At 46.9% G+C, this 23,570-nt stretch overlaps 1 protein-coding gene across 4 annotated transcripts in view; it reads left to right on the top strand.

Annotated features, from left to right (window-relative positions):
- Positions 1-1,881: 1,881 nt before the first annotated feature.
- The window catches only part of TANC2 (tetratricopeptide repeat, ankyrin repeat and coiled-coil containing 2), a 3,436,361-nt gene continuing 3,414,672 nt past the window's right edge, over positions 1,882-23,570 (top strand). For all 4 annotated transcript variants that reach the window (XM_069634135.1, XM_069634134.1, XM_069634133.1 and 1 more), the window contains exon 1: positions 1,882-2,374. The gene's annotated coding sequence lies outside the window, so the exon portion shown is untranslated. The remainder of the gene's footprint in view (positions 2,375-23,570) is intronic.

Raw genomic sequence — 23,570 nt, 5'->3', positions numbered from 1 at the left:
TTTGCCTCACCCCAAGTGATTTCCTTTCAGGCTTTGTGTTTGTTAATTTCTTGTTTTTTATATTAAGCCAACACTACCTATAATCTCTTGTTTAGGTTTAACTGTTTTTTCCTTTTTAATCTTCCAAATAGTGCCCTACGGTATCTTTGGTTTGTATAAATCCCTGACTGAAATGGAGGTCTCACTCTTTTGTCTCCCACAATGCTAACACTGCCATGTTACATAACTTTCTGTCAATAAAATCTAATTGACAAAGCAATACAAAATCATAAACTTTATATGTTAAACCCTACACAGGATTCCCCCAAGAAATCTGTGAGGTCCCGGATATGATTATATAGTGTTCCGAAAATCTTGAGCAAGCTGTAAAAAAGAAATTCTGCATTCTGTATCACATCATAGGTGGTAATTCGCCTTGTTAAAGGTTCATCTTTAAATATGACACAGGAATTAAATATTGCATAACCCGAATTTAGTTTATCCATCATCTAATGGAAAGGATTGGGCAAACTAATATTAATGCTAGCTTTTTTTTAAATGAAAATGCCTGCCCTCAGAATTTGCACTAGCCTTGATTGGCCTCTTATCAAAATCTTACCACAAAATCTGATGCAGGCCTGTACTGCTTACCTTTCATCTGAGCAAAGCACTGGGCGCAGTCTAACCTTTGGTATCATTTCAATAAAGAATGGGCATGTCTTAATATTTGTGTCTCAATACAAATTAAAGTTAATGAGGATAGAGGCTGCAAGCACAAGAACTTGGTTCTCTGAAATGTTGAAGAAAATGACTCTTACCCAGGGCTTGCTAAATCTGGAAAAGATCTGGGGGTACGCTAATGACAGGACTGTCGGGACTGTGGGCTAGCTAGCCTTTTGGTTGTAGCCCCTGAGCTTCTATCCGGGGCTGCAACCAAAAGACCTATAGTCCGCCCAGACCTCTCGAGCGACACCTCTGCTCTTAACTAATGTTGCAAAGGGTTTGAGAAGGAAGGACAAATTACTGAGAGGGCAGTTTGGCTCGATTAGTGACTGGTAGGAGTTTGAAGATTACGGTGATGATAAACCAGCACTGTAGCATGAGGGCAGTAGGATTTCATGGCATTAATGCTAGCCTTGTGTTGGATACGAGAGGCAGGCTCGTCAGGCGGAAATCCAGTCCGTCTTTTTCCAGCACCGATAAAACTTCCTGTAAGCCCCACTGACGTCTACAGTGCTGGTCTGATCGTAGTGGGTGGATGGCATTTGTTCAAGTAATCTGCGTGCTGCTGGCAAAACCTGTGACTGATTAAGAAGTCACTGGAACCCCGTGATGGTATTACAAGTTCATTTACACGATATGCAAATTATCTTTAAGCTTCCGTTCCTTGTGTATATATTTATTTATAATTGCACGCACTTATATCCATTCCAAAGACATCACTAGAAGAAACGTGGGATGTGGACACTAAAAATAGGTAAAAACATCACATAAAAAATAAAAGATGAAAAATAAAACACCCCATCGACCCCTGGACAGAAAAAATCTGAAATGTAACAATTTTGCTAAATTACGGAATCGTTTCAGGCACTAGGAAAGCAGAGGGGATCCTGTAAACCAGAGAATAGAAAACAAACGTCCTCTTCTTGCCTCTGGTCGCGCATCCTCCTCCTCCTCCTCAGGGAATGCTGCATCCCCCCTGCCAGCTCTGCAGTCTGTTTCATTCACCCTCGCGCTAACTCCGCCCTCTGCGGCCTAACTCCTCCCATCTCCTTTACATTGAAACGGTCACGCAGAGTCCGTGGCAGTTGGCCCCGCCCACGACCGCTCCGTTTTTCTTCTACTATGAAGTGTAAGCTCCTCCTCTCTTGAATAATGAATGAGCCCGCGGCGGCGGCTTGCGCTTTGACGCTTGCAGGGCCAGACGGCGGCTTCAGGTAGTGAGTGACAGCCTGGGCGCGCGCCTCGGGTTCGGAGTGCGGGTCGCGCGCGGGCAACGCGAGACACTGCGATCGGCGGGAGGTCGCGTGAAAGGAGTGGGTGCGCAAGACGCGCTATTCAGGGACCTGCAAAGCGTTGTTAGGGGAGGACGGGCCCCCTTGACAGGAACCGGCCAGCGGGAGGGGGGAGCTGCCCCTCCCGGGACACAGTGTTGATCTCGGCGCCGGGCTAGGATGTGCTGAGCGAGGAGTGGGCTGACACAAGGGAAAGCCGGGGGAAGCGCGGGCCCCGCTCCCCCCGGGGCAGAGGATCGCCCCTCCCCGGGGGACAACCAGACATAACCCTCCCCCGGGGAACAGACCCACGGAGGCGCTCACCCGGGCACAAGTCCACAGGTCCCCGTAGGACATTCGAGAGAGCTGCAGCCCCGTCAGGGCGAAGAGGAAACCCGCAGGTAAGGGGCTACCCTGGCTTTGGGACACTGGAGGTCAGCTGACCGTCAACAGCGGGGGTGACTGGCTGTCATTCACCTGAATGGGAGGGGGCTGGGGTGCCTCGGCTGTCATTCATTTGAGGTGGCTCCTGTCCCTCACCTGGGGAGCTCAATCTGTCATTAACCATCTGCACAGGGGAGACCTTCACCTGGGGGCAAGAGGGGCTTCCACAGGGGAACCCCCCCCCCCCATTCACTGCGGGAGGGGAGGAGGTGTTTGATATACAGCTGTGATCGTGTGACAAACTTGATGGTGTAGGCATGTTTTTCACCTTGGGAGACAAGGGGGCTGACTCGCTCACCTGGTAGAGGAAGGCGGTTGTTACCTTGGGTGTGGGAGTCTGGAAGGGCGGCCATTCACTTGGAGGCATGAGGGGCTGTTATACATCTGTCGGGGAATGAGAATTGCCAACTGACAGGTGGCGCTGTCATTTACCCGGGCAACACAAGGGCAGTCATTCGCCTGGGCAGATGAGGGTCTGTCACATTGACCATCTGCACAGAGGAGACTTTCAGTCATTGGGGGCGCGGCCTCTCACCTGGGGGCAAGAGGGACTTTCACGGGGACTTCTAGGAACTGTGGTGGGGTAGGGGCCAAAGACACAGGCAGGACTAACACACGGGGCCTGAAGCTAATGCAGTTGGGCCCACCACAGTGACATTAACGTGCTTAAATTCCCACACAATGCTGCTCACTGGGCATTTACAGATTTGTGGTGGGCCTTGCCTGCTCAGGCCTACCCCGTCTACGCCTCTGCTAGGGGCAGTATTTCTCATTATACAACTGGGATAAAATGGGAACCGTCAACTGACGGTGGGGCTGGCATTTATCCGGGGAGCATGGACAGCCATTCACCTAGTGAGCAGGGCGCTATATTGCCCGGTGTTAGCTGCCACATGTTCACCTGCAGGGGTGGATTGTTGTTCACCTGGGATAGAAGGTGCTGTCATTCAACTGGGGGAGGGACCTGTCATTGACCTGGGTTGCTGTCATAAACCGTAGGGTCGGGCTGTGAATGAATGAGAGAGAACTGGTTTGTGAGGTCGTTCTATACCCGCAGGGAGTGTTACAGATGCAGCCACATGGAGGGCCGGCATGCACTTTCGCGGAGGCAGAGATCAAATCATTGTTTTGGGTGGCTCTCCTTCGCACACACGGGGAGCAAAGTGTTATGGGAAGAGGTGTCTAACTATGATGGAGTAGCAGGACCTGTCCTTCAACATTTTGGGAGCGGTACAGCAGATCTACCCCGGGAGAGATACTGACATTTAACGGACGTGACTGATGTGCGTGCCCACGGGGAAGTGGAGATGTCATACACCAGGGGAGTGAGACGGGAAAAGCGGAGGTGTGATCCATCTGATGGCTGTCAGGGGATGGATTATATGGCAAATGTATGGTAAGCTGTCATGCATCCATTGCACGAGAGTGTGAAATGCTGCCCTACGCCTGGGTGGAAAAGCTGTCTTTTACTGGGCGACGAGACAGGGCGTCGTACAGTGCACCGAGGGAGGGGAGCTGAGCGTTGACGGCTCGTCGGGGTGTGATTGGGGCGGCTGCTTTTGTATTTGACCAGTGAAGTCACGCATTCGGGAGGCTTGTAAGAGTGTTGGAAATTAAAAAACAAAGTAGGCTTGCATAAGAAAATGCATGCACCTGTATTTTTGTATTCTATGAAATGTTACTGCTCGGACGACATCTCCTAATACACAAGTTGCGAGTACACCCGTTTTACTATAGTAGGAACTATTTATGGCTGTTTAGCCCCCCTCGTATTTGCATAATCTGTTGTGTGACCTTGTTCTATGTCCCCCGCCATTGTAAGGCATTATGCTATGCATGCCCCTGCGTCCTTTGAATATCTTTCACATTTATGACTGTCCATGGATTGTGTCTCTGTGCATTTTATGCCCTCTATGCACCTCCGTGTGGCATCATATGACCCTGTCACATGATTTAGCCTAAATGGCCCAGTCTGTTGCCTGACTTAGTCCACTTCGTTTCTTTGGTGTTTTTGTTACATCTGCCTTTTTTGTGGTTGCCATTGAACCCATGGCATCGCTGGCAATTGTAATCTGGCTTCTTTACCTATTGTTGGGCAGTAGCGTGGGTATTTTAAATCTGTACAGTTGTGTTTGGGAGGCCAGGGTATAAAATAAATGTAAGAACCGCAGATTACTAAGAATTGTCATCTTGGCTGCAGAGGAAAGTGACCGGAGGCATTGTCTGTGGTGTGCGTAGGTAAATTGATTGTGCTCGAATGTACAGTTTGATTGTACGTACTAAGGAGTAGTCATCCAAGAAAGAGAACAGACCAATGTTCTATGAATTGCAATGGAATGAACTCTGGGGGAGTGGTGGTGTTTTTCACTTTTTGATACTTTCCTTACTGTACGCAAGAATGAGTGGTCAGAGTATGCAATACAAAATACACGAGTGGCCAACACGGAGTATTTCTATTGAAGTGGAGTTGAATAGTTTCATATCTGTCGCTTGGCTGCCAGGTTTAGCTGACGATGGGAAAGATGTTTGCTACTTTCCTGTCAGTCTGTGCCTGATCATTAGTTTATCAAAGTCAGTGGTTTTTTGTGCAGTCTCAATAGTTTGGAACACTCTTTGAAGGCCGTCAAGTTCAGGTTGTTTGACATTCCTTGCCTGTTCTATCTGACAGTACATTAGGACAGGATTACTTTACTGGGGGGTTGTTCTCTCTTTTTGGGCACGAGGGTAGACGGGCGAATGCCTGAACCAGTAAAGGCTGATTTTTGAGCCTCGTGGCCCCTGCTTTGTAATGTAATGGGCATTTATACTGCACTCATTACCACTGCTGCGGTCTCCTGATTCGAAGACATGTCCAAATGGATATTGCATAGTGAAAACATACTGTGGATGACTTTTGTGACTTTTACATATTATACAGAGCTTTGACAAAGACACACTGTGTCTTCAGTCTGTCCTTACAACGACCTCAATGCTCATAGCTTGTGGTCAGTTTGCTTTCTAAACAACTTATAACCATTCCTCCCGGCTGAGAGCATATTGACTCTGTTTACACTAGAACAAGGCTGGAATGCCCTCCCAGTTCGCCTTTTCCAAACCTGTTCTTGCACATGTCTACATCTGAAGTGAAACTATTTTCCCTTGCTCTGTGTAACACATGCAGAGATCATTGGTTATTGAGGGATGGCACAGAGAATTTTGTTTCCTAAATTGGAAATATTTTAATTGTGGATTCATGTTTGATCTTCCTTGTAAGAAACTCTTGGGATTAGTAGCCCGCTTTTAACAAACAATAAAAGTAAACTGAAAACGTTGCCTGCACTAAATACAATGTAATGGCTCATGTGAGTGTTAAACCTGTCAGATGGCATTGGCTCTTTTTTTTGGTATTGAAATGATCACTCCACACATAGTGAGTGATGGGAGATACTTATTGTAAGCAGTTCAAGCCCAACCGGCCCCTTCCAACTGCCATCCCTCTTCACTGTGGAACATGGAACCAAAGGGACTCCACGCTCCAATGGTAAACAGTGAACCCGAATGCTACGCGTCACCTTTTCTTACAAACGAAACACATGGTTACTGGCATATTTACAAACTGTGTTCAAGAAAAATCTACAAATTGAACTGTGCAGGAGCTCTGGTTGCAGGTGGAAACTCAACAAACGTGAGGCAATTATATTAACACAGCACAAGAGAAAAATAATTGAAGAACTGCTAATGCTACTTAAACTAACATGACTTGTATAGGATAGATGGAAGGTTAACCCAAAATAATGAACTCGATCAACCTTTTCATCAAGATTCTTTCCTTCTCATTTCTTCTCACACCGTCTCAGTAACTCATGTCCCCCATTCCTACAGTTTCCCCTTCACTCGTATCGCACCCCGACAATAAAGGCTTCCTGCACTTAATTGCTCTACTCATATTCCATACCATTGCAGGTTTTAACAAGCTCCATGCATCACCATTGATACCGATATAGGTCTACACCATGCTAAGCCCAGCGTCTGCAACCCCGGGGTAGCTTAATTCACACCAACTCGCCCTCTAAAACATTGCTTACCTTGTCCGCTTTGTGAATATCATATGCAACTTTGTTCCTTTGTTTTCTTTCCCTGACATACTCTAACTGCATTTTGCTCACACTCGACCTGCTCACCCAAGCCGGGCACACCATTGTATTGGGTTTCCTGCCCCTGAGAACTTCAAACGGAGACACCCCCGTTGTGGAATGAGGTGTGAACCTGTAAACTACAACAGTTTAATTTACTGCCTTTTTCCAGTCCTTGACTACTATAGCACCCAGAATACTTTGCTTTATCACACTCGCATGCTTCAACCTTGCAACTAAACCATTTGTCTCAGGGTGATAAATGGAACTCGTGCCGTTTTCTATGCCATCTTGTTTAAAAAACCTCCCCATCACTTTTGACACTGATTGTACCCCATTATCAGTCAACAACATCGTGGGATAACCTTCTCTCTGAAAACAGTATCCAAAACATAATTGTCACTCGTACATATTTTGTGTAAACTGTACTTCAACCCATCTTGACAGAAAGTCAATCAACACCATGCAATATTCTTGTCCTCCTTGACTTCTCATAGGACCCACACTATCAAAACCAACCCTTTCCCATGGTACTGTTGGAATTGTAATGATAGTCATTGGATCTGCTGACACAACTTAAAATTCTCAAATGTGTCACAATCTCTTATACTCTTCTCAATTTGTATGTCCATCCCTGGCCACCAATAATCTTGGCTAACCATTTTGTTTGGTTTTTGACATTCCTTGGTGACCCTCATGGGCTACTAAAATATTTACTTTCTTACCTCATCTCGTGGAATAATTTGATCACCCGTCAACACAAATCCATTCTCAACATGTAACTCACTGTAGTACCATTTTAACTGCCTCACATTGGAATTTTCGACATGCTTTCTCATTTATACTTCCATCCTCTGTTTCTTCAACATCTCGTCCAAATTCATCACCTTATCACACTCTTCCTTGGATATCATACTCTGCTCTATACTAAGGACTTGTTGCTTATCATCACCCTCATCATATCCTCTGCTACATTGGTCAGTCTTGATAAGAAATGTGCTGCCTTGTTTTGAATAACGGGCACATACTCCACATCCCATGTATGTTCCTGCAGGTTAGTGATCAATTTTCTTATGCAGAACGAGACTTTGTCCAAACTGATCATATTAAAATCTCCTTCAGCGGCTTATGGTCCGATCGCAGTATGAATTTAGTTCCCCCATAAAAATGGTCTGAACTTCTCCACGGCCCACTTGATGGCCAGTAACTCTTTCTGTATAGTAGAAAAGTTCAGTTCAGACTGCTTTAAAATTCTACATGAAAAAGCAACAGTAAACTCTTGTTTCCCTTCTCTCTGCAAAAGTACCACACACAAACCTTTGTTGCTAGTATCCGTCATTACATTTCTCTCATGGTAGGTTTGCAATTGCTCAGAGCTGGTGCTAGATTGAGTGCACACTTGATTTCCTAAAACTGTAATTCACATTGGGCATCCCACTTGAAATTCACTCCCTTCTTTACTAATTTCCTTTTTTGCTGGCAAATGTTGGAATAAGCTTAGCATAGTATTTGGCCATTACCAAAACAATAAGTGTTCTTTGCTCTCAGGGCTTGGAAAACTGCTAATGGTAGTATATTTTCTTTGGCATGAGCGTATATTTTGCACCAGAGTCGATCACCATGTCTACTGCTATTCCTTGCAGTTCTATTTGCACCATAGGTTTCTCTGCATCTGCATCATCGTCATGGATCACCATTACCGCTTCAGCCGTCCTCTCAATCGTGTATGTGGACACCTCCAATTCTTCACAAAGCTCATCCATATAATCGGTAGACTCTATCTTGCTCCTGCAGCAACTTGTGAAATTACCTTTATGGCTACACTTCTTGTATAAAGACTTCAGCACAGGACACTTTCCACTGTTAGCTAATGAAATAAGCTGTTGCATCTAAACATTTTTAAATTTCTTCTCCTTCATTCTTCTCTTTGTGAAAAGGTTTCTTCCGTGCAAACGTTATTTTTAAAAAAATTTTTTCATGATTCATTGCCTGTCCTGCTCGTATCTCTGATGAAGTTGGTAGCTAACCCTTTTTTTTACATCAGAATCTGACCTTTTCTCTAGTTCGCTCAGACACTTACTGGTGTGTTCTACTTCCTTGGCAACTCCGAGAACTTCATCTAAGCATGGATTGCCCTTGGACCATAACGCTTCAGGTACTTTCCCATCATTACATTCTAGCATGAATTGATCTTGGAGACGTTCCTGTAAGGTACAACCAAAATCAAGGGAGGTGGAAAGACCACCGGATTACAGTGATGTATTGTTCGACGGTTTCACCTTGCTTCTGCACTCGCTTACCAAAATGATGGCTCTCTAGTACAAAACTGAATTTCTTTGATAGGCTCTGGCCATAGTTCCTAAGGCGATGTATCAATAGCGTTGTTTTTTATTTGTTTCCGCTCACTCGAGTAATTTGGCCTTTGCACCGCTTGCCCATCAAACCTTTTCTTCCATCTTTTCCACTGCACTTGATGTTCCCCATGACTCTTAAGGAAGAAATTGCGAGGCGGCACTCACTGCATTGGTACAATACACACTGCTTAATTACACAACAATGGATTCTACTGTTATCCCTGGTTTTACTGCAGTTTGTTACCTTGTGTTTATATTGTCTCTTTAAAAAAAAATGTTTTATTGCAATTAAACTATTGTGACTTTGGATTCCCTTGAAACACCATGGTAACAGTGTGCAACTATGCACCCATGTGATTTACTATATTCCTTAATTGGGCGCACACTTGCGCTTGCATGTGCACTCAATATGTGGCTCCTGACCTGATTGATAATGTAGGCTTGGCTGCTCGCCTTATTTATTTTCTTTCTGTTTTATGTTTTGTTTAATTGTCAGTTCTACATCACTGGGTCCATTCCTCTGTGTGTCGCACACTGGCAGTGCATGCGGACTGGAGAACGAGGACCAACACAAATTGGCAACAATGACACCATTTTCTTTTTCTTCCCCTCACTGCTGGGAATCGCTCACCGCTGGCAGATTCTTATCTTAAAATGTTCTTCATGGTCACAACGTTGCAGTGGCTCTTGTGAGGAACCTGAGGGTGTCCTCATTTCCTTTACCCCTGTATCCTCTTCTCAGGTGTGCAGGGAAAGGCCAACACTTTTGGATCGCGACCCTGGCTGTGGATATGCGAGGGAGGATCACCTGGGTGGATGGAATTTGGGGAGAGGACATTCTTAGGTGAGACATGGTACCCCCTTTCCACAATGAACCCTCCATCCCTAAAGCCTTTGTAGGATAATGTCATCCCTCTCCTTTTCCTTCCTTCCAAACTGTCCCCCAGACACTTCAATTTAGTACTGGGACAAGGAAGAGACCAACTAGGAGGATACACACACATATATTAGACCAAATCAAGTTTTACATGCTCTGTTTATTAAATCGGACCTTTCCAAATACCACTCTGGTACTGAGATGAAGAAGAGTGCTATGGAGGCATACCCACCGGTGAAACAACCAGGCACGTCCACCGAATGGAGTTTTCAATAGTCAGGCAATTGAACTCCATGACTCACACCTGGGTCACTTAACACACCTGATGGATATAAAAATGCTTCCGGCTTTACGAGAGGCGGGACGGGTAGGTGCCGGGAGCAGTGTTGGGCAGGAGAAAGAGATGCCAAGGCCGCGGTTGGCAGTGAGAGGGTCTGGAGGCCCTGCTATACTCCTGAAGGGGTCCGCGCAGCAGGAGCTGTGGAACTCCCATTGACCCCGGTCACCGTGGGAAACCAGGAGAGCGAGCGGTGCTCTCTGTGAATGCCACGAGGGAGAGGCAGAGCTTGAGGAAGCCGGAAAGCTGAAGGAGTGTTGAGAAGCCCATTGTGAAGGAAGACAAGCAGAAGGAAGCTGCTGTGTGCGACAGTTGAGTGTAAAGCAGGGAAACACTCATACTGTGGTAGCTGCAGTAACTTATAACAAAGTCCGTTTTGAATGCCTAATGAACTGAAAGTAATTGCAAGTACTTCTGAATGCCAAAACAAGTACTTTTGAATGCCGCACAGAATAAAAAGCAAGTTAAACGCACATGAATGGAGTGAAGGCAAAGTATTATATGTGGCAGATACCACCACATAATGTATTAGATGAAACGAATCTTGACAAGGTCAAGAAAATACAAAGACGGTTATGAAAATGAGAAACCAAGTATTGGCCCAAAGCTAAGAGGGGCCTAGGAAGTGCATGTTAGCAAACCTGTTTTGGCAAGAGGCAGAGGAATATAGAAACGTGTAACATGGTGGCTAACCTAAGCAAGTCACAGTACAGTGTCTGAAGAGTTTGACACTGGGAAATCAACTAAACACACTGGCCCTCATTACGACCCTGGCGGAAAGTAACTGACCTGACCGCCATAGCGTAAATAGCGTTTCCGCCATTGCACGACGGAGTAAAGTGCGGCTAATTCTGACCCATCGGGCACGAGCACTACGCCATGGCGGAAGTGCAAAGTCCGCGATTGCGGAAATGTCCCCAAAACGCCCCTCACCGCCGTCGTACGGCGCCCTAGGTGCAATTCCGCCACCCATCATAGCGGTCACCGTAATGAGCGGTAATCGCAAAATACGGTGACCGTAAATATACGGAAACGGAAGTAAAAACATGGGCCCGGAACGGGAAACAGCACGCCGTACACCTATAAAATCAGAATCCCAACACAACCATTAAAAATCCTACCCCGAGACACATCCCAACCCGTTAGCCACCCTAGTGAAAACAATAAAAATGGGAAAAGTTGCGAAAAAAGCGTGCGACCGCAAGCGGCAGGTCCACTTCTCCCATGAGGAACTCACCGTGCTCACAGAGACCCTCCAGGAGAATGCTGCCGTCGTCTTCTCGACGCAAATGACCAGGACGGCACTTGCGAACAAGAAGGCCATATGGGCCCTGGTGGCACAGCGGGTAAGTGCGGTGGGGACCGCACCCCGCAACCCACAGCTATGCAGAAAGCGATGGGACGACTTGCGGATACGCGTACGGAGCATACTATCAGCCAACCGTAACCTTGCCACAGCTACCGGGGGAGGATCGGAATCACCCATCAAGTTGACCCCCTGGGAAGAAATCTGTGCCTCCACCATTGGAATGGAGAGTATAGAGGGAGTCGGAGGGATGGAGAAAGGAGTGCAGACATCCGAAGAATCAGGTAGGTGGGCCAAATAAAACAATGCTAAATCCACAATGTCCAATCATGTGAAGTACCATGTGTCCACATAGTGCAACAGAAACGCATGTCCAGGAGAACGTCCACATACATTGGCCTGATAGCGCACTTTAAAAGTCACTTCAAATACATAAATAATTAAAAATCCTAAAAACACCCTCTACACGTGCAGCATGCACACCCTAACTGCAGGCTGCAAAACAACTGCATCCTCAATCCACACAAAAATGAAACCACCTCCAAGGCCCTGACCCAAATAACCCTCAGGTACCACCCCAATGCATGTGATACATTGCCATTCCAATTTCCACAGACCCATAAATAACGCTCGCCCTCCTTTACTCCAACACAGGGTCCGATTCAAACGACGAGCTTCAGGACACCCCTACCAGCACACCTGCAAAGAGGGCCAAGACCAACGGCCAAAGACCCTCCACCTCAGCTGCACGGATCAAGACACGGCAGCAGCACAAATCAAGTGGCAGCACGCAGGAGGGGACTTCAACAGGCACCCCAGCAGCCAGCATGCCCACAACAGCAGCACCACAGGTCCCCCCAATGGATGCCACAGAAGGCACTGCTTCTGGTGGCAGCAGCACCATAGGTGACACTGCATTAATGGCAGCATGCTCCGACACAGAAAACGGTGCTGTCGATGTAGGATCCATCCATGACCTGTCTCAATCCCCCTGTTTGTTTCATCCCGTACACCATGAGGATACCACGCAGGGGCACCCACAAGACGACAACTGGCCATCCCCCACAAGCCCTGTGGCAAGGCAACATGAGGTGATCAGCCCCTCTGTGACACCACCGCAAATGGGCATGGCCCAGCAGAGGCAACAGTCCCTCGACCAGGTGATCGTGCAACAGCAGCAACTGGCCACGCTCCTCAAGGAGCATGCTGATGAATGTGGGGGTACTAAGGCAGCCATAGAAACATCTACTAAGACACTTAGGGCAGAAATGGAGAGAAGTACAGAGACACTAAGGGCACAAATGGAGAGAAGCACTGAGAGCCTGAGGGTACAAATGGAGAGAAGCACCGAGAGCCTGAGGGTACAAATGGAGAGAAGCACCGAGAGCCTGAGGGGGGAACTGCATGCGACGTCCAAAGACGTATGTGCTGAACTTGCCGCTGTGCGCCGTGTGCTCACTGAGCTCTCACAAACCCTTAGGGACATGCATGGACGTGAGCAGGCAGAGACATCATCCGTTGCAAGTTCCGTCCAGGGCAGCCCCCAACGTAGATCTGGGAGGACCCTGCGCTCCACAGGCAGGGGTGCCCCTGATACCCGGAGAGGGGGCTTGCAATAGCGTCTGCCCACTGACAATGAGCATCTTTGGACACTGGTGTTCGGGGGGGAGGTAGGAGGGTGGAGGGGGTGTGTTGGGCTTTCTTGGGTGGCGGGTCGATGGGGTGTGTAACATAATTTCACATATGCTATAAACATTTCACAATCATCCAATGAGATGTGTGGACATTGATCTTTGTGTACGAGGCCTTTATAGGCGTACAGTCCATATTGTGCATGTTCCAGACACACACAGTGCCACAAGTCCCGTGTCCATGTATCAGCCACCAGGCGTGAGTGCTAGAAGCATGAATCTATGATAATCTGACGAATTTCACGGCCCTCCTGTGCCTCGCGGACTCCTTGAGGTGCTGCCACATCCCCACCCTCATCATGACCATCTTCAGGTGCTTGCAGTTCTGCGTCAGGGGGCATGGGCACATTTCTACGTACGCACATGTTGTGTAGCATGACACATGCCATGACCATCTTTGCAACCTTCTCATGGCGGTACAGGAGTGCCCCACCAGACCTGCTGAGGCAGCGGAAACGAGCCTTCAGTAGGCCGAATGCCTGTTCTATGACTACACGGGTACGTGAGTGGGCATGGTTGTAGTCCTCCTCATGCTGGTTCTGTGGGTTCCGGAGTGGTGTAAGGAGCCATCTCTTCAGTGGATACCCGGCATCACCTGTATGTGGACAATAAAGGATGTTTGTGGAATGACATTGCTACGTACGCATCCCCCCCCCCCTTCCTGCCAGGTCATTGCCGCATCACATAGCCCACATTATCATGCATGGAATGAGACTCACCGAGTAGCCAGGATCTGTTCCCTGCGTGTCGCTCCATGTAGCGTGGTATTGTAGAGTTCCTCAAGACCATAGAATCATGGGTTGATCCAGGAAATCGGGCACAACAATGTGTAATGATCCTGTTGGAGTCACACACCATTTGTACATTAAGAGAATGATATTGTTTTCGGTTGCGGTACTGGACCTCCATGGCATGTGGGACAACCAATTCCACATGGGTGCAGTCGATGGCACCAATGCAACCCGGTATGCCGGCAAGTGCATGGAATCCCACTTTTGTGTTCGTAATTTCCTGCTCCGAGCGTGGTAGAGAGATGTAGTCGTCTGCGTGCTTCAGGAGGGCATCGAGCACTTGCAATAGTGTCCGTGACAACAGTGGCTGTGAAATGCCATGCAACTGTCCGACTGTGTGCTGGTAGGTGCCTGTGGCCAGGAAGTGTAGTACAGACACCACCTTCAGTAGGGGTGGGATGGCGGTTGGGCTATCTATCATGCTGACAAGGTCAGCGTGTGTCATGTCCACAATGGCGGTTATGGTGTCCCGGTCCAAACGGTAGAGGGTGTGGATCTGCTCATCAGTGAGGTTGAACGGATGAGCTCGGAGGCGTGGGATTGCGGGCTGCCTGCGTGGTGGTAGTGGCTGTGCTGGTGGGCCTTGCTGGCCCTGCCTTGCCCTCCTCCTCCTCCTGCGTCTCCTCTGTTTGGCCGGTTGTTGTAGTAGTTGGTGTTCGTCTTCTTCTTGAAGTTGGAGTACTTGCAGTGCTATCAGGTCCCCCAGGGCCAACATCGCTAGTCCTGCCGGTAGCATTTTGGAGTGGGTGTGGTTGTGGGAGGGGGTTGGTTGTGCAATTTATGTGTTTTCAGGCAGTATAGCCTCCACCTGTGGTGATTCATTCCACCTGTGCAAGCTGCAATCCCCTTTGGGCGAGCACGTCCCGCACACAAGGCTGCAATTTGGCGCATGGCATCTTGCTATTACAATCATGTATTTAATCCCGATGGCAGTGAAATATTGGTTCATATGTTCATTCTGCTATGGTCCCATTGTTTCACATACTATCTTTAAAGTCGCGAACAAACTTGTGAAGGGTCAGTGGAATGTAGTACTCGATTAACGGTGGACCCTCATGCAGCACTGTACCGAGGTTCACCGACGGGCGGGGCGTCCCATTTGTGAGTGAAGCCAGTTGCCATTTTCACACACTGCCGCACTACATGGATGAATTTGTGATTTCAAGCGGTCACAGATGCCTTTTCGACGTGATGTTGCAAATGAGGAATTCGAAGGACAGCGCTTTCGGTTTTCAGCTAGCGGCGAGGAGACGCCCACAGGTCTGACTGCAGATATAAAGTTCTATTGTTTAATGTCCTTCGGACAGGGGCCATGGCGAGAATGCAATGATTGATATGAATAGTATGGGATGCGCAATAGCGTAGTGGACGATAAGGCCGGACGTTCCCAAATACATGTTACTTCACAACACTGGAATTCCGGGCTGGAGCACAGTGGATTTTGCAGACTGCATTACGCACAGACTCAATGGAAATTTCACTTGTTATGTGAGTTAATAATCAGGCGTTTTCATACCGGGATGAGGGAATGATGTATGGATGCATGGACAGATGATTTAATTGAGAGTTTGCCATGTACATGGCTTTTTGGAATCTATCCACTTCCCCTGCGCTATGTGATGCAGAGCTGCCATAGTGGGACCATCGTCTATCTGCCCTTGTTGAACCCTCCCTGTCTCGACGCGCCTTCCAACACTTGTGTCTATGCACGTTACTAATCCCATCTAATGGATTCTGTTTTAACAGACGCATGCACACAAAGACTCGTTTGTAATAGTGTTTTCACCTCGATTTATATAGTTATGATTCGCAAGTGATTTTTGGGTGGGAATAATCCTTTTGAGTGGGCTAGCATGCATATGGCTGTAGATTTAGTGTGATCATTGAAGTGAGTAATTCAAATGAAGTTCTGATGCCCATACTATTCTTTTTCATTTCATTTGGGTGACAGGTATCTCCTCCCCTTTTGCCGCTGCCATCTGTATGCCACTCCTGCAGATGGCTTTTACTCCCGACACCTGATGCTTCGTGTTATTCAGTGGAGCACCATTACGATCTTATGGGACGATCGCCAATGGGCCACATGCCCTTACCAGTACTAGTGGCTAGGAGCAACATATCGACCTTTCAGCTGGACTAGTGCCTACCTAATGGGACGGCCCTGCGGTTCTAGGCGCTTCCATGTTGCCTTTTTTTAACGTGAATGTAGCCCCTGTGTACCATGAAGGAACAGGGCGTCACACAAGAAGAAGCTGGTCATTTATTGCGGATGCAGCCCACAATAATGAAATATATTTTGGAGTTCATGACCTAATAGCTGTATGGGCTTGGTGATTTTGTTGTGCATTAAATTTCTATTATGATATTAACCGTGTAGCGTTATTCTTTGCAAGTAATGTAGCATATTCCTATTTGTGGAGCGATGTATTGTGAGAAGATCTGCATTGGGTTCCGGCTTCTGAGTATAGTTGCGTGGTACTGTACTGGGCGCGTTTGCTTACGAAGCCCAGTGAGGTCAGGGATAGGGGCTGCCATTATGATTGTTTTAATGATGTCATGCTCAGGGGCGGGGGATTAGCTTCTGTGTAACAGATGCCGGTCAGCCAGGTGGATTGGTGGAATGATGTGATTATCAGAATATGGCTGGTCACAGGTGCCTGTGTTTGCGTGCGTTTCTTGGAGGGAGACTGAGGTCATGTCCATTGGAATAGCTTCTGTATTCGTGCCATCTGTGCCCTGCAGCTCCCATTGGCCCCTCTTGAGATGAGCCTGGCTGCTCAGTCACTCTGCCAACTTGTGTGGTACATGCTTATGCTGATGGTTGGTTTGTTTACTGGCAAGAGTACAGGGCTGGTGCAGTCTCCCTCAGGATACTGCTTTGAATGTTGCCTTGCACTGGTGTCAAGCGATGGGGGCCTGTTGTTGTTTTGTCTCATATTTCAGTTCATATTGCTGTACTTGAACCTTCACATGGCTGTGCTGCATCAGTACGGCAATGGTGACATGGCAAATATGGATGGCCACTCACAAGGCACTTGGAGCCCCTACATTCATTTGTTCGTTGGCATGCATGGGTGACTTGTACATTTCACTGGTTGCATTGTGTGACTTCATTGCACCTACGAGGAGTTGTGCAATGTGGCCAGGGAGTGGTGTACAGGCACTCGGTAGGGCCATTTACGGTTGGTTCGCGATGCCGTACTTCTCACCATGGCGGAATGGTACTTTCCGCCATGCTTGATGGCGTTAGGTAAATGTCCGCTAGGGTCAGAATTCGCGTACCGTTGCGCCATGGTGGTAATTACGGTTTTGCATGGCGCGCGTGCGCGTACTTGGTGCAGTTGGCGTTCACTACGGTGTCGCTAATGGCATCGTACTTTACGGTGACGGGTCATAATCGCACCGAGCGCTATTCGATGGCGGAATTGCATTTCCGCCATCGTTTTTCGATTTCCGCCAGGGTCGTAATGAGGGCCACTGTCAGAAGGAAGCAGTGGCTAAGTGTTGCTGGAAGCAGTCAAGAAGTGGTATTGGTTGCGTGACCTGTAATGGGCAGGACCCTGTGGTCCGACAACTGCGCCTCAACGGAGTGCCTTGCATGGAAAGCCAAATAAAGTAAGCATAATGAAACTTGTGTTTCAAGTCAAGAAATAAAACTGCCTAAGTGAACTGGTACAACTTATTGATATCAAAGGAGATGGGAAGTGCCCCAATGAACTTGTTTTTGAAAGCTGGAATATATGACCTCTAGGGGAAGGTAACCCTGATATTTTGTGAAGTGCTTTGAACTTGGGGAAGGGGAATCTGATCATAAGCGGAGAGCTGTAAAAAGCTCTGAACTTTCTTTTGAACACTATTCTTTTTGATGCTGACATCCCTACACATCGTATGCAGTTAGATGTGAGGGCAAGTATAGGTTTTGGACCGATGGATATTTGATTTGGACTTCCTGACACAGCCTTCCTTAGTTTTCTTTAGCATAGGGCAAGTTGGGCCTTACTGCATCTTGCATTTTAAGTTGAATAAAACTTTGGAGAACAAATTTGAATCTGTTGTCTGTGTCTACTCCATGATGCCTTCACACTTCGCTGCGGCGCAGCAGCAGCAGCAGTGTAGCCTGCAGTATATCGACAGCGCAGCTGCTCAGTGAGGGGCTGCCTGTTCTTGTAGCCCGCTCGTCGCCTGTGAATTGATCACTCTGCACACAGTAAGTGATAGGAGATATGTATTATAAGTACTTCAATCCCTACTGACTCCTTCCAACTACCATCCCTCTTTATTGTGGTGGAACATGGAACCAACGGGATTGCGTGTTCCAATGGTAAACAGTGAACAAGAATGCAACAGGTATCCAGTGAGCACCTTTCTGTATCTCTTGGCACTGAAGTTGGCACCCTCAGGAGACTGGGGCACTATACCTCTCTTTATTGTGTTCGTTTGTACAGAGATACCAGCAAGGGAATGCTTAAGAGTACTAGGAGGAAGTGGGGCGGGGATAGAGGGCAAACATATTAACCATACCCCAAAGGCTTGGCCCATACACTCAGTAATGCAGTAGAACTTTGGTGGAAAAGGGGACATGATTAGAAGCAAAGTGCTATCCACACAGCACATCTTTATAGGGGCTGTAGCCATACACTCCTGTCATTAGAGTTTGGTAGATAAATGTAGCTAGCTAAGATTATATTCTAGTTGACATCATACAGACACCCAGCCACCATCAGGATGTCACCCCTCCCCCCAAAAACACAAATTAATAACCATTAGCATATGCGCGTTCAAAGGTTGCCCACATTTTCAGATTAGAAAAGAACAATCATAGGTGTCCCAATCATATCATTTCTTTTTTCAATCTGGGAATTTCCGAAGGCATTGCCATCCCAGTCGTGATTTCTGTAAGCCATTGGAGTACAGAAGGATGCAGAGGCTCTCGGGACTTAACTCTCCGGGAATAGTGTTGGTGTAGGTAATGTAACAGGTCAGAATAAGGACAGAGACGAGTGTCTTAACATGTCAAGGGTTTTTATTCTGTGAAGTAAAATAAACAAACTCCTAACTATCCCGAAACTATGAGTTTTCCGAACCTAACACAAACTAACTAGGGTGCTCGTCAGCCATCATTGAGTTAAAAAGTAAGAACTGTCCTCTATCCGAATCTAATCTACTCTGTCCCTCCCACTATTCAGAAAAGAACTAAGGCACAGGAGAAGGACTCCCTTCTCCTGTGTTGTGCTTCTCAGTAAAGTCACTTTAGTAGTGGATCCTTGGATAGTTCTTGGAAGCTACTTTCACTAGTTCATACAGTTCAGAAATAGAATTCTTCAGCTTTTCTAATGTGTCCTTGACACTGTGCCTTTCCCTTCTGAGGTTCCTTCTCTCTTTTCTCTTTCTTGTTTTTCATACAGTTACAGTTTACAACTTTATTTCAATGCAACACAGATCATACAAGTCACATAAAAATTGTACAGCATAATAAATGACAATAAGCATTGAATGTCATTAATACAAATTTATAAAAATACAACATCTACATTGTGCTGTAACACTTCAAATAAACAGATACAAATGTAAAAATGTATAAAACAGTCAACTAGGCGTCCAGGACTAAAAGATTTTTCGTCACTAGTGTAACATGTTTGAATCTCTTTCTCTAAGCCTGGAGTAAGTATTTCCCCATGCAGTGGGTTTCTATTTCACAGTCCCTGCCAAGCAAAGGTGGAGCACCTCCTTGACCCTTCTGACGTGAAACTGTTTAAAAAGTGCTATAAAATATATTTTTTTCTAATATGAGAATACTATGGCCAAATCAAGATAAAATGCACTATGCTTTCATTTGGACAGAAAGGGAAGGCTGCTGAATTACTTTGGTTCCAGTTATGCTTTAAACTATCTAGGGGAAGAATACCAATACGCAGCTTCATATAAAGAGCTTTCATCGTTCTCAGCTGCACTCTATCCAGATAACATTTAAAAACAGGATATTCTTTTCTGGACAGGTAAGGGACTAGGCCAGCTGAACTTGCAAGTTTTGCTCGAATTTCTCTCTCCCACATGCTTTCGTGGGCCTTTTTTAATAGCTTTTTAAAGTTTCCCAGAATTACTTCAGGCTGGAACCAGTAACTCTCCACCCCCAAGGCAATCAACTAATATCTAATAGCCGATAGTCAGGGTAAATTGGGCCCTTCCGACTGGGATAAGAGATCCCTGACCGCTCTTCTATAAGGACCCAAGTTGCCATTTGTCCAGTCCAGCCCAGAGAAACACTGCCTCATTTGACATATGAGGCCGATGCTCTGCAAGCCCACCTCCCAAAAAAACAGAACATTAGGCACATTTACAGGCAGGCCCAGGGCTGTTATAAGAAATTTCTGTTCCAAAACCTGGCGCATACCTGAATTACAGATAGCCCACAGTTCAGCTGCATAAAGGGCGGCCTGCCTGGCCTGGCTCTTGTAAATCTGCAAGATGACACCTGCAGAGCCCGCCCCAGGGGTCTGCATGAATCTAGATACAGGCCCACAGCCACAGTACCTAGTCAACTTTAACCATGCCCGATTCACCTGGTCTTTCCATGCACAATTGGCTGCCATTCGGACCCCCAGATAGTCATAGTTCAAAACCTTCTCTATAGCCCCACCTCATAAGCTGATTGTGAGCAGTGGTGTTTTCTTAACCCTATTTCTGCTCAACACCATTGACTGCGTTTTTTGAACATTTAACGAGTCTGCTTTTCTCACAAAAACTCTCAGAAATTGCCTCTGTAAGCCCTTCAGGGTCAGTGAGAAGAGAACCTCATTGTCAGCCAATAGGATTGGAATTCCCTCATCTGCTAACAATGGGGCATCTGTGTGCTCAGCCACCAATAAATCAATGACCCTGTTAATAAAAAGGCAAAACAGAATGGGTGCGAGGACAGAGCCCTGTCTGACTCCAACATCAATTTTTATTCTGGGGATAGTTTCGCCATCCAACCCATGCCTAATTTGTGCACCGTTGTTGGTGTAGAGTGCTTGAATTGCTCTTAGGATACCAGGCGGCACACCCAATTTAATCGATGCATTCCACAATCCTGCTCTGGATACGCTACGAAATGCGGTTTTTAAGTCATCAGAGATCGCATAAATATACATGTCCGCAGCACAACCTATTTTTCCAAGATCAGATTGAGTCTTAAAACTTGGTTCACTGTACTTACATTGTGCAAAAAACGCCCTGAAGGTGGTGCAAAGCCCCGACCTCCCGACTCCATGCGTCCAAATGTCCCAGCACCGCCTTGGCAAACACCTTGCCCTTTGCGTCAAAGAAGGAGATAGGCTGATAATTAGCTTGGCAACCCATATCTCCCTTCTTGTATATGGGGACAAGTATTGCTTGGGTCCAAGAATTAGGAACTTTATTCGCTTCCAACAAGGCATTACAGTGTTTTACCAGATGGGGGAGCCATATAACCACCTCCTGTCAGTACAAGTCAATGGGGACCATGTCTAGGCCATGCACTTCCCCAGTTTCTGTGACATGAGAGCCACCTCATTGTCATGCATGATCAACACCAGGGGTACATTGTCTCCCCCTTTAGGCCTATGAGAAATAACCCCAATTTTCATACTGGAAGCCAGGTTTTCTGCTTTATAAAGGTTTCCAAAGTGGGCAGTGCAGGCCGCCTTGGGGATGGTGTAATGAGTTACATTTCGATCACTACCCCTGACCCCAAGACATTGCCGAAAGCCCAGAGTCACTAAACTTTGAGGCCTGGAGGAGATTAACCCCCAGATGACTGGAATACTCCACCTTCTTTATTTTAAGTCATTTACAATATAAGGCCTTGGATTCAACCAAGGCCAATGTGTCACCTCCCCCAAGACACTTGGTGTGCTCTATCGATGCCTTTTTGGCAGCTCGACATTCCCCGTCCTACCATGGGGTACTACGTGCTACCATGCAGCCTGCAATGGACCGAGGCCTGCTCGGCCCAACCCCCACAGTCCTACAATCATTTCATGCACTTTTAACAAGTGATCGGCTTTGTCCGCCTCACTGAGACAATCTCAAGTGGGGTCTGAATGCGCGCCTGGTAATTTGGTCTCTAAATCTAGAGTGCCACTTAATCACATGTCTGGCTCCACCCTTTATCTCAATTGGAATGGTTTTCTATACGTGTTACTCTTTTTTTGACTTAATGTCCACTCGCTTCCCTGGCTGGGCCAGGTTACCATACTTTCAACAAGTTTCTTACTTTGCTTCCACTCTTCTCTATTATTGGGACGAGTATGATTTTAACTATCACTCTTTACTCTTACTGGTACGAGTATGATTTCTTATACTCATTAGATTTGTTATCCCTCCTGGGTCTCCAACTGTCCCCGTTACCTCTTTTCCTTGGGGCTAACATCACCGGGTCTGTCTGCAGGATGAGAAACTCTTCTTGCGCTGCCAGTTTGGTTCACTTTCCCCCTGTGCTCGTTCTGCGATGTGAGAGATCTGTGGTCTCTGCGTTGTTACTATGCTGGACAGTCCACTGCATCGTTGCAACGCCATCAGTCGCTGTTCAGCTTCTTCGTTGGGGTTGTCTTTTCTCAGTTTCTCCGGCTTCCAGCTGTTCTCGTGTCACTCTCACACGCCAGCTGCCTTCCCGGTCTGCACACTGCCCTTCTCGGCTTTGCTTAGCTTTCACAGCCATACAGGTTTGAAACTCCTGGGCTTCCCTCAAGTATAGAGCTCCTCCATCTCTTTTTGTGATGTGTATCTGAACTTTCCCAAATGGAGCTGAATCGTCCTCTCTCACTTTCCATGGAGTGTTCTGTATTGCTCAATCACTTTTCATCTTCTCAGTGTAACCTGACAGTTGTAAACCGCCCCCTCCCCTTCAGAAGTATCTCAGGACACTTTGCGTCCCCCTTCTAACACAGACCAGCCTACATTTTTCTTTAGAATGGTCACAAAAAGCAAGGTTTCGAAAATCATGAAAGGCCTGAAACCCACATCTTGCAAAGAGGATCCTTGTTCGGCAAATGTCTTTAAGGACTCTTTAGATCTTTTAATTCCTTGGTCACTAAAATTTTTAACATCCCATTTGAAGATTTTAACGTGCTGGGCTGTCTGAAGCAGGCTTGAATCACTGTAGTCTTAAAAAGGGAAACCTGGACCCGGCAGTGGACAGTAATTACCGGCCTATTCGCAACGTTCGTTTCTTATTGAAGATCTTGGATAGGATAATCTCCAGTTGCTGGAGTTTACTGAGAAGAATAACCTGCGTGGTGTTAGCTAATCGGGTTTTTGCACAAAGCATGGCACAGAGACGGCCCTTCTTGACTTATAGTCCAATATTGTTGCTATTGGCCAGCACTCTTAATGGTGCTCGACCACTCACCCGCTTTCAACCTGGTGGACCACTCACTTCATGTTAGTAGACTGGTGGAAATCACAAGAAGGTGGTCAGTGAGCGATGCCAGGGTGGCAGTGGGTGATTATCAAGCCTGTCCTGTCTCTCTGACATGTGGGGTGCCACAGGGTTCTCTTCTTTCGCCTACTCTTTTTAACATCTACACGAGGCCTCTCTTCATTTTGTGATCGCTGGCTGTACTATCGCAGTGGCCCTCTGCATGAAATCACTTGGAGTATACCTTGTCTTCCAGCTCACAATGCAGAATCACATTTCCACTTAGTCATCATGTGCCTATGTCACCAG

Source organism: Ambystoma mexicanum, chromosome 13 (genome assembly GCF_040938575.1).
Source record: "Ambystoma mexicanum isolate Mex_15411 chromosome 13, UKY_AmexF1_1, whole genome shotgun sequence".
Classification (NCBI taxonomy): Eukaryota; Metazoa; Chordata; class Amphibia; order Caudata; family Ambystomatidae; genus Ambystoma; species Ambystoma mexicanum.
Note: the sequence above shows the minus strand (reverse complement) of the source record. Positions and strands in the feature narration are given on the sequence as shown.